The sequence below is a fragment of the Patagioenas fasciata genome, chromosome 17 (genome assembly GCF_037038585.1).
Source record: "Patagioenas fasciata isolate bPatFas1 chromosome 17, bPatFas1.hap1, whole genome shotgun sequence".
NCBI lineage: Eukaryota > Metazoa > Chordata > Aves > Columbiformes > Columbidae > Patagioenas > Patagioenas fasciata.
In genome coordinates this window covers 2,140,941-2,153,733 of record NC_092536.1, presented here as the reverse complement: position 1 = coordinate 2,153,733, position 12,793 = coordinate 2,140,941, and the positions used below count along the sequence as shown (strand labels likewise).

Genomic DNA, 12,793 nt, shown 5'->3' with positions numbered 1-12,793 from the left:
CTTGTAGCCTCACCCGACATTGTTCCTTAATACAAGTGCATTATCTGCAGGCTGTACCTCACTGCACATTGAAAGAACATTTTCAATGACACTGAGCTTCTCTTAGTGCAAGATATCTATTTTAGCTGTGCCATTGAGCAATTACCCGAGGCAGGCTATCATATTAAAGAATAAGCTCTCTGTCCTTTCTAGGAACTGCCAGTCCCAAAGAGCAGAGACACGCGCTTAAAAATACAGATGCAAATACAATATGACCTTTCCTGTTTGAACACCTGACCTCGGTGCTTATGCCTTCACACCATAATTGTGAAATAAATCGCGGGTTTTTTTCATAGCAAACTCAAATCCTTACCCTTATTCAGAAAAGCAGCAAAGAGCCACCACAGGTGGCATTCAACAGCAACCCAGTTTCTCAAGCTCTAGTTCACAAATGCCTTATTAGTTCTTACTTTTTGTTTGGCATCTGACCTAAATATTTATTTCCTCAGCAAGTCCTGTGGTGGTCTAAACTGACATCAGTTACTCCTCGCCACCAATCTACCATTTATGTGCTGCAATTCATTGCAAACCCTTGAACAGGATAGAAGCAGCTGGTTCTCTTCAAATCCTACTTTTAGTTCCTAGAAACCTCTGATTTCAGACTGCAAGTGTTCACCAACAGCCATCTAGAAAACACTTCCCACAGTAACAACCATCTTAGGCAGGAGATCTTACCCCATCATAGACTCGGACAAGTGGCTTTTCTGTGCTGCTGTTTTAAGTCCAAAAGACCCTTTATTTTAGCTTTGGTCTTCTCAGCATGCAGCTCCACTCTCTCTCCAGATAGTCATTGAGAGAAGATGAAGTTTTTAAAGACCTTTTTCTAGATAATCCCCCAACAAAGATTTCTAACAACTCTAAATGGCTTTGTGAGTACTTAGAGTTGCAGAGCCGCATCTCTCCCATCCAGCCCTAAGGCAAAATCTGTTCTGCTGTTGTACTGCTCAGATCACCCAGCCCATTACATCGTTCCTCCATCTAATGTCCCATTTATAAATTCCACACTCATTTTGTACTCCTCCCAACAGCTTGGCAAAGCACCATTAAACACACTGAGGCATCAAGGAGGCAACTAAAAGAGAGGAAAAAAGCTCAGGGTATTCAATTTTTTATTTCCCTTATTTTGCTTGCAGCTCCCTCCCTTGCACTCCACAGGGAGAAGTACATTATTTTTATATTAAAACTAACAGAGTGTTTCGCCTCATAATTTTTTAATCATTTATTTTAGTGTTTAATTATCTAAGGGATTAAAAATCTTGCTTCTGTATTGCCCATCTCCACAGGACAACATTCCTCAGCATTTGTAAATCAATGACTCTTCAGAATAGGAGAGCAACACAAATTAAAGGGAGAAAACAACCAAACAAACATAACCAAACCACACAGCACCAGCAGGTGAACGGTCTATTACAAAAAGGGAGCAATCTCACCAGATGGAGTGGGGTACAGAGGTTTTTAAACGCTGGGGCAATGGCAAACCGGTCTGCTCGCTGTTGCACTTTCCCCTACCATAAAGCCATGGACGCGCACCCAATACGAACTGGTTACACCGGAGGCTGGCGGCAGCTTTCCAAACAGCCAAAGGCCAAAAATTCAAACAATTCTACACTTTCATCTGGGGAGAGTTTTAATCAGCACAAACAGGAAAAAAACCACTCCTCAAAAACTACACTGAGCTCTGCAGTACCATCTGGATTTTGCCTGTGAAAGTCTATAAAGGCTTCTGAAAGATAGGAAATCAAAACCAAGAACAACTAACAGTGTCCTGCATTGCAACCATGGCTATTTTTGCAAAAATTACACAAAAACAGAATTGCAGAAGACTACAATTTCATGTGTTATTGGGTGAGACCCAGCATAAAAGAGAAGTGTTAAAGATGTCAGTCATCTAATCCACCCTAAATGTTACATCAGATCTATGCCATCACAATCAAAATTCCCCAGGAGTAGCCCACCTGAATAAATAAGACAAGAACCACACAGTGTATCTCTGAGTTTAAATATGTCACATGAAATAACACATGGGTAACTAAAGTGGTGTTAAGGAGACAACATCAAGACACAAAATACACAGTTAAATTAGGGAGCTGCAGTTTATCTTTCCTGTACCACTATATCTGAAGGTTCGTCCACACGGGGAACTTGGTAGCAGAATAACCAAGTGCAAGACTGCAGCACATTAACCGGGCTCACTCGTTCCGTGTGGACATATGGCACAGGGCACGTCGTACTCCGTGTCGATAGAAAAAGCAGCAGTACCAGACTAAAACAAACTTTGAAGAGTTTAATGTGTCCATATAAGCACATGTTCCTAAGGTCCATAGAGATCCACTCAACTTGGAATAGATTGATTGTGACAGGCTGCAAGATCACTTGATCTTAAGCTGAGACATTGCAGAGGAGCCCGGCAAGCGATGCCTGAGCACAGCTGGATCTGCAGCTGGAGTAACTGCTGCACTGCACAACCACTGCACAAGCCCCACAGGTGCCGCACAGCGTCACCGCATTCTGAATTCAGGAGATGATCTCCAACACTTTGAAGCAAACCAATAAAACCTAATTTTGATGCTGTGCTTATGCCAGGAGCTATTATTTCTCAATCCCTTACAACTACGTCTGTGTTTGACCTCTCATGCTGTGAATGGTTTGGTGAGGATTTCAATCAGTGGCTACCTGGGAAGAGATGCTCTAGTAGGGTGGTTTTCTTTCCTCTCTCTTTAGTAAAACGTCCCCTGACTGACACTGTTTAAAAACCACTTGTCATTGCTGGAAGAAGCAAATTCTTTGCGGGTCAGCGAATGTGAAAAAATCCAAGAAAACGGCAGCACATTCAGTCTCCTCCTGCACAGCCAAAGCTTGTGCATATGATATATCCCTGAACGTGACATGGTAAACATGCTGCATTTACCTTCCCAAAGGTCATACTGCTTTCTTGATTAGGATATTAATTTTTTTGTGCTGCAGTCTGGCTAAAAACCTTAAATCTTTATTTCTTTATTATCATGTAACAGAAGCCCTCAGTCAATGACAAACTCACTATTCGTAGCTCAGATTTACCACAAAGTTATTGACCATGGCTTCAGAAAATTGAAGGTATCTGCCAGAGCACTAACTTCATTCTATACCGCCAGATCCTTGGGACTTCATTGCCATAACAGTTACTTTATTTTTAAAACTGTTCATTCCACAATGATCCAGCATTCATGAAAAATAAAATGCTCTTCTAATCAATTATATAATGCTACTATTTTAAAAAAATAGATTGCCTTTTTCTTGTAGATTGAAAGGAACTTAAGCAAATTGCCTTATCAGCTGCAATCTCAGCCTGCTAATGCAATAGATGAAGCTTGTTGCTGTATCTTGGGGATTGAGATAAGTGGCTCTTTTCAGTCTAGCCAGAAATTCTACCTTTTTAGTTAGTTTCAGCTGATCTCCTCAAATCTTCTGAACACTTTTGCTCTCCTAGGTTTGTTATGCATTGGAACATAAGATACATGAAAATCTAGCAGTGTGATCTATTTCCGGATCTTCAAACTAATGTCACAAGGATGTCCATTCCATTAAAACTTCATGCTCGGTTTTGGAAAGTTAAGACATTTCATCCTGAACCTGGTTAAGTGGCTGAATCCACCAGTGCTCAGAAGTACGGCAATTTAAAGCTAGGCTATAAACACAGTGAATTCCATCCCCAGGTGTATCTCAGTTCTTAACAGAGGGATGATCTGCTCTCCCAGTGTATGTCACTTACTGCGGGTAGAGTCAATTAAGACTGCATTACATGAATGTCTGAGTAGAATCATTTCCATCTTATCAGATTTCTTGGTTGCTTGTCATGTTCCTTCCTCAGGCTCAGGCATCTTTCCGCACAGCCCTTACACACGAGCAGACAAAAGCAGAGCTTTCCAAGGATGACTTGCTGTGTTCCCTCTTTTGCCTGTCTTGTGGCAGTTTCAATTTGCTTGAAACAATTAGCGCTGCTTTCTCCAGCTTTTGATTAAGTGCTCTGTTTTACTGAGAACAGCTTTATGACACAGTGACAGACTGATGGGATATTTTGATCTCAGACAGAAAGGCAATACAGGCTTCATGGCTGTTGCTCATTTGCTTATTTAAAAGCAATGAAGTTCACGGGTTACACTTGGCAGATGCGTTGGAGAGCAACAACCAAAGCCCGCGGGAAGGAACGTACCACATCCCGTGATCTAAACCTGTGAACCCACCCAGCATCCCACTGCAGATGATTTTCTTTCAAGCCATTTTCACACAGCCACACACCTCGGCTGTGCGGTAACACAGCCAGAAACATATTTTAACGACTTGATGCCTTGAACACATGAATCTATCCCACAGATATCCACACTGAAAATTGCCTGCTGGAGTTATTGCCTGACAAGAAATTAAACCAAAAGCTGCAAGATTAATTTTCTATCAGGGTATACTACGTTATATGCATCCCAAACTGAACTGCTTGGTATCCAGTTGGACTACCAGCCTTCCTTCCCCAGTTAGCATCTCATTTTAGCACAGATTCTGGGCTTTTAATTATATTATTAAATCTTTATTACTTCTGCAACCAGAAGCCTTAACCTAAATGAGACTTCCTCAGAAGGAGTGGTATTTGCCTGAAAGCACCTACAATTCAAGTTAACAGACAAGGTTTTAACAACTGGAAACTGATGCCAAAATAGTGATGGGATTTACCAAAAGCCATAGAGCCAGCATTCATTCAGGGCTAGAAACCAGTCATAAATTACTAATTAATCTGTGTAGTTAGTATTTGATATGAACATTATAGAAACAGTATAGAAATAAAAGAACCCAGCCTCTCCGGCAGCAGAAGCCCTGATCTTTCCTCCCAGTGTTGTCACAGCACTAGAGGACAGTTTCCAAATAAACTCTCATGATTTCGGTACCAAACACCATCATCCTAAAGGGCAACAGGACAGCGATAAGGCTAAATCGATGTGTCACAAATAGGAAATAGAAATAGAACCCTGGAACCCAAGAGTCATGCCTTTATCTGTAGCAAACTAAAAAGAAAAATGGCTTCAAAGCCAAAAGTCCCCAATTTCTTTTTAAGTCCTTTCCTTATTAGCATTTCAGACTGCTCTGCCTGCTTCGCTTTATAACATCCCTTGTAACTGTTTCATCCTTGGGAAATTATCATTCTTGTCTGAGAACAATGTTGTTCCCAACCTGCCAACATCCCCCCTTTCCCCAGGTTGTAACAACTCTTGTTCCAGTTCTGCACATCTGTGCGGAGCTTGTTACAAAGCAAGGCAAAGATTACTTGAACATCAAGGCCACAGACTACGCACAAGAGGTTCTTTGTATAAAGGTGACTCCTTATTTCTTCCAAGAGAAATTTAAAGAAGTTGGAGTATTGTTAGCAAGAGCATCATTCATTACATGACAAAGTAGATGCTGAATAAAGCAAATTAAATTTTGCACAGATGCAGACAACTTGTACCATTATTTCTAAGAGGAATACACAGTTGCAAACCATTTTTCTTATGACGACTCTCCAGCATTGCTGCTCCAGTCAGAAACAATTTAAGTGTTACAGCCGCCCACCGTCTTAACCGCTTTTGCTTCTGTGTTATCAACCAACTCAGATCGCTCCTCTTGAGAAATCCTGTAGTCCATCCTACATTTTCTCTATTAACTCCACAAAGAACTTTCCACGTTGTAAGTAGGAAAGAAATACAGGATGAAATTCATCCCAGAAGAGTCTCCAAATACAATACTGAATCAGAAAACAAGAAATACATCTGCAAAGCAACCCTCAAGTAAGAAATCTACTCCATCTTTAGTGAGGTACCATTTGGCCCAACTCAAAGAGTTGTCACTCAAGGGTTTCAGGACTCTAGGTCAAGCTTCTGATTAGACCTAGAAGGGAGCAGTAGATCTGGATGACAGACTTTGTACCTACTATCAAGTGCATGGTTGGACCATTCAGCTGCTGTGACCATGACAATGTTACATTGTCAATGGGATGTTGCTAGACCACAATGATTTATATTATATGGTCTCTCCACACAATCTCTTTCACACAGGATCTAAGTTCAATGTTACAGAAAAATTTACAAGTTACGTTCAGAAAACAGACTCCTAGAAAGGGAGCTCTTGCTCCACCAGACAAAGCAACTGGCCCCACAGAAACAGTCCTCAGTCTTATCATGAGCCACTATCTGATGCGTCAAAAGTAGGGCAATAAAGTAAAACCAAAATGAATCTGTTGGTTTCATAAGCCTGCCTGTCGAGAACTCCTTGTGGACTGCTATAAATGATGAATCTGAAAGCTGAATCATGACTTCAAAGGATTTCCATGCCTCCATGTCCGGAGTGAGAGTGGGCATCTGTTCTTGGCATACATGAATGCAAGGATCATTAAAGGTCATCTACTCATCCAGCACTTCTCATGCTTTAAGTGTTATTTGAGTTGATGGTGTTGTAAGTGCTCATCCTTGACACACACTCACGGATGCAGATTGTCCTCCCAGTTGCTGTATCAGTCCAGGAATTGCAGTTGCCTTAGCAGGCCCATGGAATCTGATTAGCAGTCAGGTAAGGGCTTCTTGACAACAGCACTATAGCCTAATGACACAATATTTTCTTTGAATATCATATTTTACTGAAGTTTAAAGAAACATTTGTAAATTAATCATTGATGTCAGGACAGATTATGCCTTGTCATCCATTAGGAGAGAGATGAACAATCCTGAAGTTATTTTATTATTCACATTGACAGACAGATAAAGAAATCATTTAAATAAAAGGGCCCCAAAAGGAACACATACACCTTTATATTACCAAGTGATACAAAAATGATCAGAGAAAGATCATATAACAAAGGCAAGTTCCCACCTGAAAAGGCAGCAAAGTAATAATTAGAGAGAAAAGTATTAAGATAAAAGGATATGGCACTGTTCCACATAAGATCTGATGCCAGCCTCAACATGAAAGGGCAAAGCAGTGATGGGCACCACAAAGTTTACAGGAAGAAAAACACAACTAAACAACCACACAGTCATGTTAACTACTGGGGAAGAGGGAAAGAGGGGCCAGGAATATTTTTCAGACACTCCAGATGTAAAACATCAATAATCACACAGAGGGCTGTCCTCAATCCATCAATGGCATGTGATGCAAGGAACAGAAGGTACCAGACACATAAGATGCATCATTCCCTTGAGCGTGTCCTTGCTCCCAGCAAACGGAGCTTTCATCCCTGGGACCCACCGGACCATCTTGACACAAACCATCTCTTGCCCTTTTTTTCTGTAATTTTGATGTAATTATGTAATGAACCATAGAAAGACAGGATCTCTCTTTAATGAAAATAGTACCAAGCCAGGTGCTATCCACTTACAGCCTGAGGCACCCTAATGGTGAAGGAACTAAGAGACAAAAGCTTCAGTGTCCAGCATATTGGAAGTTTTCTCAGGCTTTCAGTGGCAACAGTTCATGTCTCCCTTCCTATGTCTTCACTTGCAGAGGCAGAATGGAATGATGAGATTTCAATTATTTAGGCAAAACAAACAAAACCAAACACATACACCGCCCCAAACAACACACAAACTTACAAGGCTGAAATTCTTGCCAGGAATAGCTTGACTTCAATACAATTTCTAGTGTATTATGTTTAGGAACCAATAATGGAAAGCAGGGCTGGTAGCGCAGAGGGCCAGGAGTCCACTGAACAGCCTCTACTGCTTAGACACTATTCAGATATTCAGAAGCCGATCAGATTCTGCCTCAAATGTCTGCAAAATTCCCCCTTTGTTTTCTGCAAGGATAGCAGGGACTGTGTGGAGGCTGCAGGGCTCCTACCAGGAAAAAAATCCTAAGCATTAAATTAACACCTGACTCAGCAAAAGTAATAGACCAGTTATTGCTGCTGGCCTTTTATGAGACAAGCCATGGCTAGAAACCCTAATCTAATTGCAGCAGAATGTGAACCGCAGCACAGAAGTGTCTGCAGCTGCTGGCTGATCAGCCTCCCCCCTAGAGTATGTTTTTAAAAAATTCATTTTAAATTTGTTAATCCACAGCGCACCTCTACAAACTGCTGTGGGCTCTGTGCCCGACACTGAATTGTCCAACCAACAGGTACAATATTGATCATCTATTGCTACATTTACTAACAAGATAAAAAGATTTTAAGTCTTATCTAAATAGCACCATAATGCTGGTATATGTGGTAAATTTCCAGGAATGCCAATAAAACTAGCAATATTTCATTAAATACATACCCATTTTATATTCATTAAATAAAGTGCAAATTAAAAATATATGAGTGCATTCTCAGAAAGAAGTGAAGATATTAATGGGTATTTGTACCTGAAAAGTCTAGAAATTGGAGGGTACCATAGAATATATACACACACGTACACACACAAGCGTAGATACAAGAAAGAATCTGACTTTTCTATCAGGGAACACATCCAGAGCTATTTAATACTGATTCTTGGGTATTTCTGTTCTTCACTATGGTCCCTGGGATAGAGATGCTATGAGCATGGGAATGCACAGTGTTCTGAATCCATAGGGTCCTCCTGCTCAGGAGATTAAGGAAACAAAGGTTTAATTCCTATCCTGAAAAGCTGTTTTAAAATAACATGTACAGTCCAAACCTGTCAGCACCCACTACAGTATCTCACCAACTTTCCCCAAATACAAAGGCTGTACTCATTAATCGAGATGAGCAAGAACCTTTTTGACATGTTCTTATTAGCTTCTGAATCACGAGGTCTTCATCCTTTGCATGAAGTTTTCTCCCTTTGCTACAAGGTACATCTGTAACCTGACACATTCCTGATCCTTTTCATCTTCTTGTCAACTAAGTAGGAAGCTCAGGTCTCTCAGAAAAATAATTTGCCTGAAAAGAAGGCACCCAGGCAGCTTCTCAGGAGTCTTATTCTGACCATTGAATGGCATCAAACTTCTAGCAGGCCTATAGCTTGCTTACAGATGTGCCGCTATCACCTATGGTATCTTGTCTCTATCTCTATGCCAGAGAAGAGAAGTTAATGTGCACTTTTTTCCTAAGGGAAGTTTTGCAGAGCTAACCGAAGCAACTGTGTGTGCTGTTCTCTCAGTTTAACAGGCAGAAGAGTTAAGAGGATTTAAATTATCATTTTAGAGATCAGTAATAATTTTTTCCCTATCCAGGCAAAGTCCAAAGGGCATGAACTCCTGAACTCACCTAATATTCATTTAGGTAAATCTAGGGAAACTGCTTGGCTCATGCAAATCTCCAAAACCTTATTCAGAAGCTCATTCCACCTTTTCAAATCATCCTCCTCTTCTTCTTTCTGATAGGTATTTAAAAGTCATTTCTACAGCAGCTGATACTGATGCTACAGTGTTTGACACTCCGTAAACACCTAAAAATAGAAAGGCAAGCTACAACTCTTTTCTCTCTTCTTTTTCTCCCTGACAAAGTCTCCAATGTTTTCTTTGGCACTTCTCTGGGATTTTGTTCTGTCAATTTTGAGCCAGTTTCACATCTCTTCACAGATTCTAAAGGTCATATTAAAATCTGCCTCGGCTAAATACCTTGTTTTCTTGAAGCCTGGCTAGAAATTGGAATGTTATACTGGGGCATCACAGCCAGAATCCTCCGAGGAGGATGCCACAAGACCTGGAGCTGAGGACTCCGACTATTTAATTGCAGGAAAGTTCCTCCTGAGGAATGCAGAGGGTGTTTGAAATTCAGCAGCAATGAAGTCTGCAGGGGAGCTGCACGAGAAGCACCAAGAGCTCAGCGTTATTTTCCCCTACCCAGCAATTATCTTGGATACTCAAAAATCCCTGCGACTTGGACACGAATAGTTTTGCATTCTATTCCCCCTGAGAAGCTTTGAACAAAAGATTTCAGAGGCACTGGTGAGAAACACACAATAGAAAGCTCAGAAACAATAATCCTACATTTAAACCAAATTACAGATATACTTTCTGCCAAGCACGTCTTCATGCTTATTAAGAGCGCAAACTGAAGACCCCGTCACAGCGAGCTCTTCAAGGCTGCTTTTCTGAGCATTCAAAACAATTATCCTCATGAGTCTCTCAGTGTCTATTTGCACATGAGTCCATATGCACCTTTGAAAGTTTAATTCATTTTTAGCATCTATATTTGTGTATAGTTCAAAGCAAATCCTACTGCAAGCAAACATATTAAATTGCATATGATGAGTCTGTACTAAATTTATTCTACAATTGTATAATTGACAGATGCTTCACATCGCTGCTTGGAAATGACAGATTAAAAGATGAAGTTCTCCAGTTGAATGGTGACAAGAATAAAGAGAAGTATCTAGTGGGTAGAGCAAGCCAGATGGTGGGATTTGTCTGCAAGCAGAAAACAAGCAAAACAGCATTACCCTATTTATGTTGCCTTTGGAACACACACTGGCCCCTGCACTTTATTCAGTAGTGCTAATTCACAGAACTGACACCGCACGTTGGCGCGCTCCGCTCCCAATCCGGGTTAATAACTGATTCTTCAGCTGCCCACCTAACTGATCAAAAACCAAACCCAATTCTCTCAGGTCAATCCAAAGTGATTTTTTTTTAACCCCATCACTACAAAAAAGAAGCAAAAAAAATTTTTAAACCTTAAGGAAAGGTTTGTGTTCTCCTTTAAAAGTTAACCTTTTCTTCTCAGCCTTTCTAATAAATAGGTACTGGCATTTTTTTAAGCTAGCACACACATAATAAAGGCAGGTCATTTAAAGCCTGACATTAGCCATTCATAGGGAAGCGTTCTTGAACACACTAACCACCCCCCACTGTCCTGTTCGGATGATAATCAAATCACTAGATAAATGGAATAAATAGTTGAGCAAATATTTCCATGCCCAGTCACCCTGATCCACAAATCACTACCAGCTGTTGTGTTATTACATAACGAAGATAAAGATTAAACTTGCATTTGGAAGACAACACATATATAATTAAGACTGAACAGAAAAATACTGTTTACTTAATCTAATTTATATGACTATTTCTTGTTTTACGAATTAAGTTAAGCTTCTTTACGTATCTATGCATGCAGTCTACAAATACTGAAGACCCCTTTCCTGGTCCCTGAAAAATCGTTTCGGTTGCTCAAACAAATCAGAGAACACAGAGACATTTACTGCCTGGCACTTTAGGAAATACCCAGGAATAAATCAACCAAGACAAACCACTGAAAGTGAAGGAAAGCAAAAGCATTAAAATGACACATTAAAAGTGTTCTCCCAAATTACATAGGGTTCACAGAGGTGCCACATATAAAATTGAAGACTTGAGGGCTTTAAATTGTATAAATAGCCAGTAGCATTACAGATACCATGGTCACTGAGAGTGAAGAACTTCGCCTACCTCAAGTAATTTTGATACCTTACTATTCCACCTGAAGAAGGAAAACAGATCTGATTAATTGCTAATATCTTGAGAGGAAATACTTGTAGTAGGTGAAGAATCTCATATACAGTACAGAAATAAAAGAAATGTTCCCAATAAAAAGTTCATCAGGTAAAGTGCGCATAGCATCTCATGAGGATTAGCAGAGCAAGCAGATTGTGGGCTAAAAATGTTATATAGCCAGTCCTTTCAGGCTGATATGACATCTCTGCTGCACACACATGCAGCTCCATCCCCAGCACAAAATAACTAAATTCTGTTCAGTTATAACTGCAACACAAGCTAAAAAGTAAAGACTTGATACCTGGAGCACCACGGTGTTTTTCTTAGCATTTTTCTGCCTCTTTCTTCCTTAAATCACCCAAGATGCACCAGTACCTTGTATGGTGCCCACAGCAGGGCCATTTCACATCAGTTTAGCTCCACACCACCAGGGGTTTTGTTTTGAGAGGGGGCTGTTTTATTATTGCCTTGGTTTTTTAAAATACCCATCCCACCAGGATGTTTCAAATTCTTTACATTTACGAGGACACGCAATCACAACACGCACTGAATTTCAGCTCTAGCTTCTGAAAACAGGACTCCTCTTGTTTCCTCAACAGAACACAATGTGATCTCTGCTTAGGAACACGTGCGATTCCATAGGCTGAATAACTGAAGGCAGCAATATATCACCTTTTCTCATAGTTATGAAAATAGTCAACTCCCATCCTTGCTCAGAAACATCCCTTAGGGCTTATGCCCTCTGGTTTCTTTCAGTCTTTTGAAAGGTCACAGTCTGACATTTCAACAGTGTTAGAAGTCATTGTCTTCCTTTCTATATGTGTTTCCCAGCTTTACTGTTATTCCCTTCTAGTCACAAGGCCCAAGGCAACAAATTACTTCATTGTAAGAAGACTGGAGCTGGGAACTGCACTTGGAGACAGATTAAAAATAAGTCAAGGCAGCTCAGGTGAAATAATGCTAGATAGAAAGAGGTTATGCATAAAACCAACAATCCACAAGAAACATGGAATTAAAATAGAACATGCACCTTCCCCCACGCCTTAGATTGAAAAACAAAAGACCAGAGAAGCTCAGCTCTTCTATATAATGCTAAGTGGTATATTACCAGTTATTACAAATGCTTCAATTTAAGTTATTAGAATTCTCTCTCCCCTAAACCACAACCAAAAAAATAAAATGCAAAAAACTTACTTTCTTTATAACCAGTATTTGCAGCTTGTACATAACACATTGTCTTTTCAAAGCTGTTTTAACTGGTAAGGTCACCACATAGTCTGAACCACTCCTTAAATGAAGAGAGAGACTGAGGGGAGGAACTGGGTATTTAATGAGGACC

The 12,793-nt window shown here is 40.3% G+C and overlaps 1 protein-coding gene across 2 annotated transcripts in view; it reads right to left on the bottom strand.

The window, feature by feature from the left end:
• Positions 1-12,793, bottom strand: part of TMEM132D (transmembrane protein 132D) — a 203,609-nt gene that overhangs the window by 160,971 nt on the left and 29,845 nt on the right. The window lies entirely within an intron of this gene.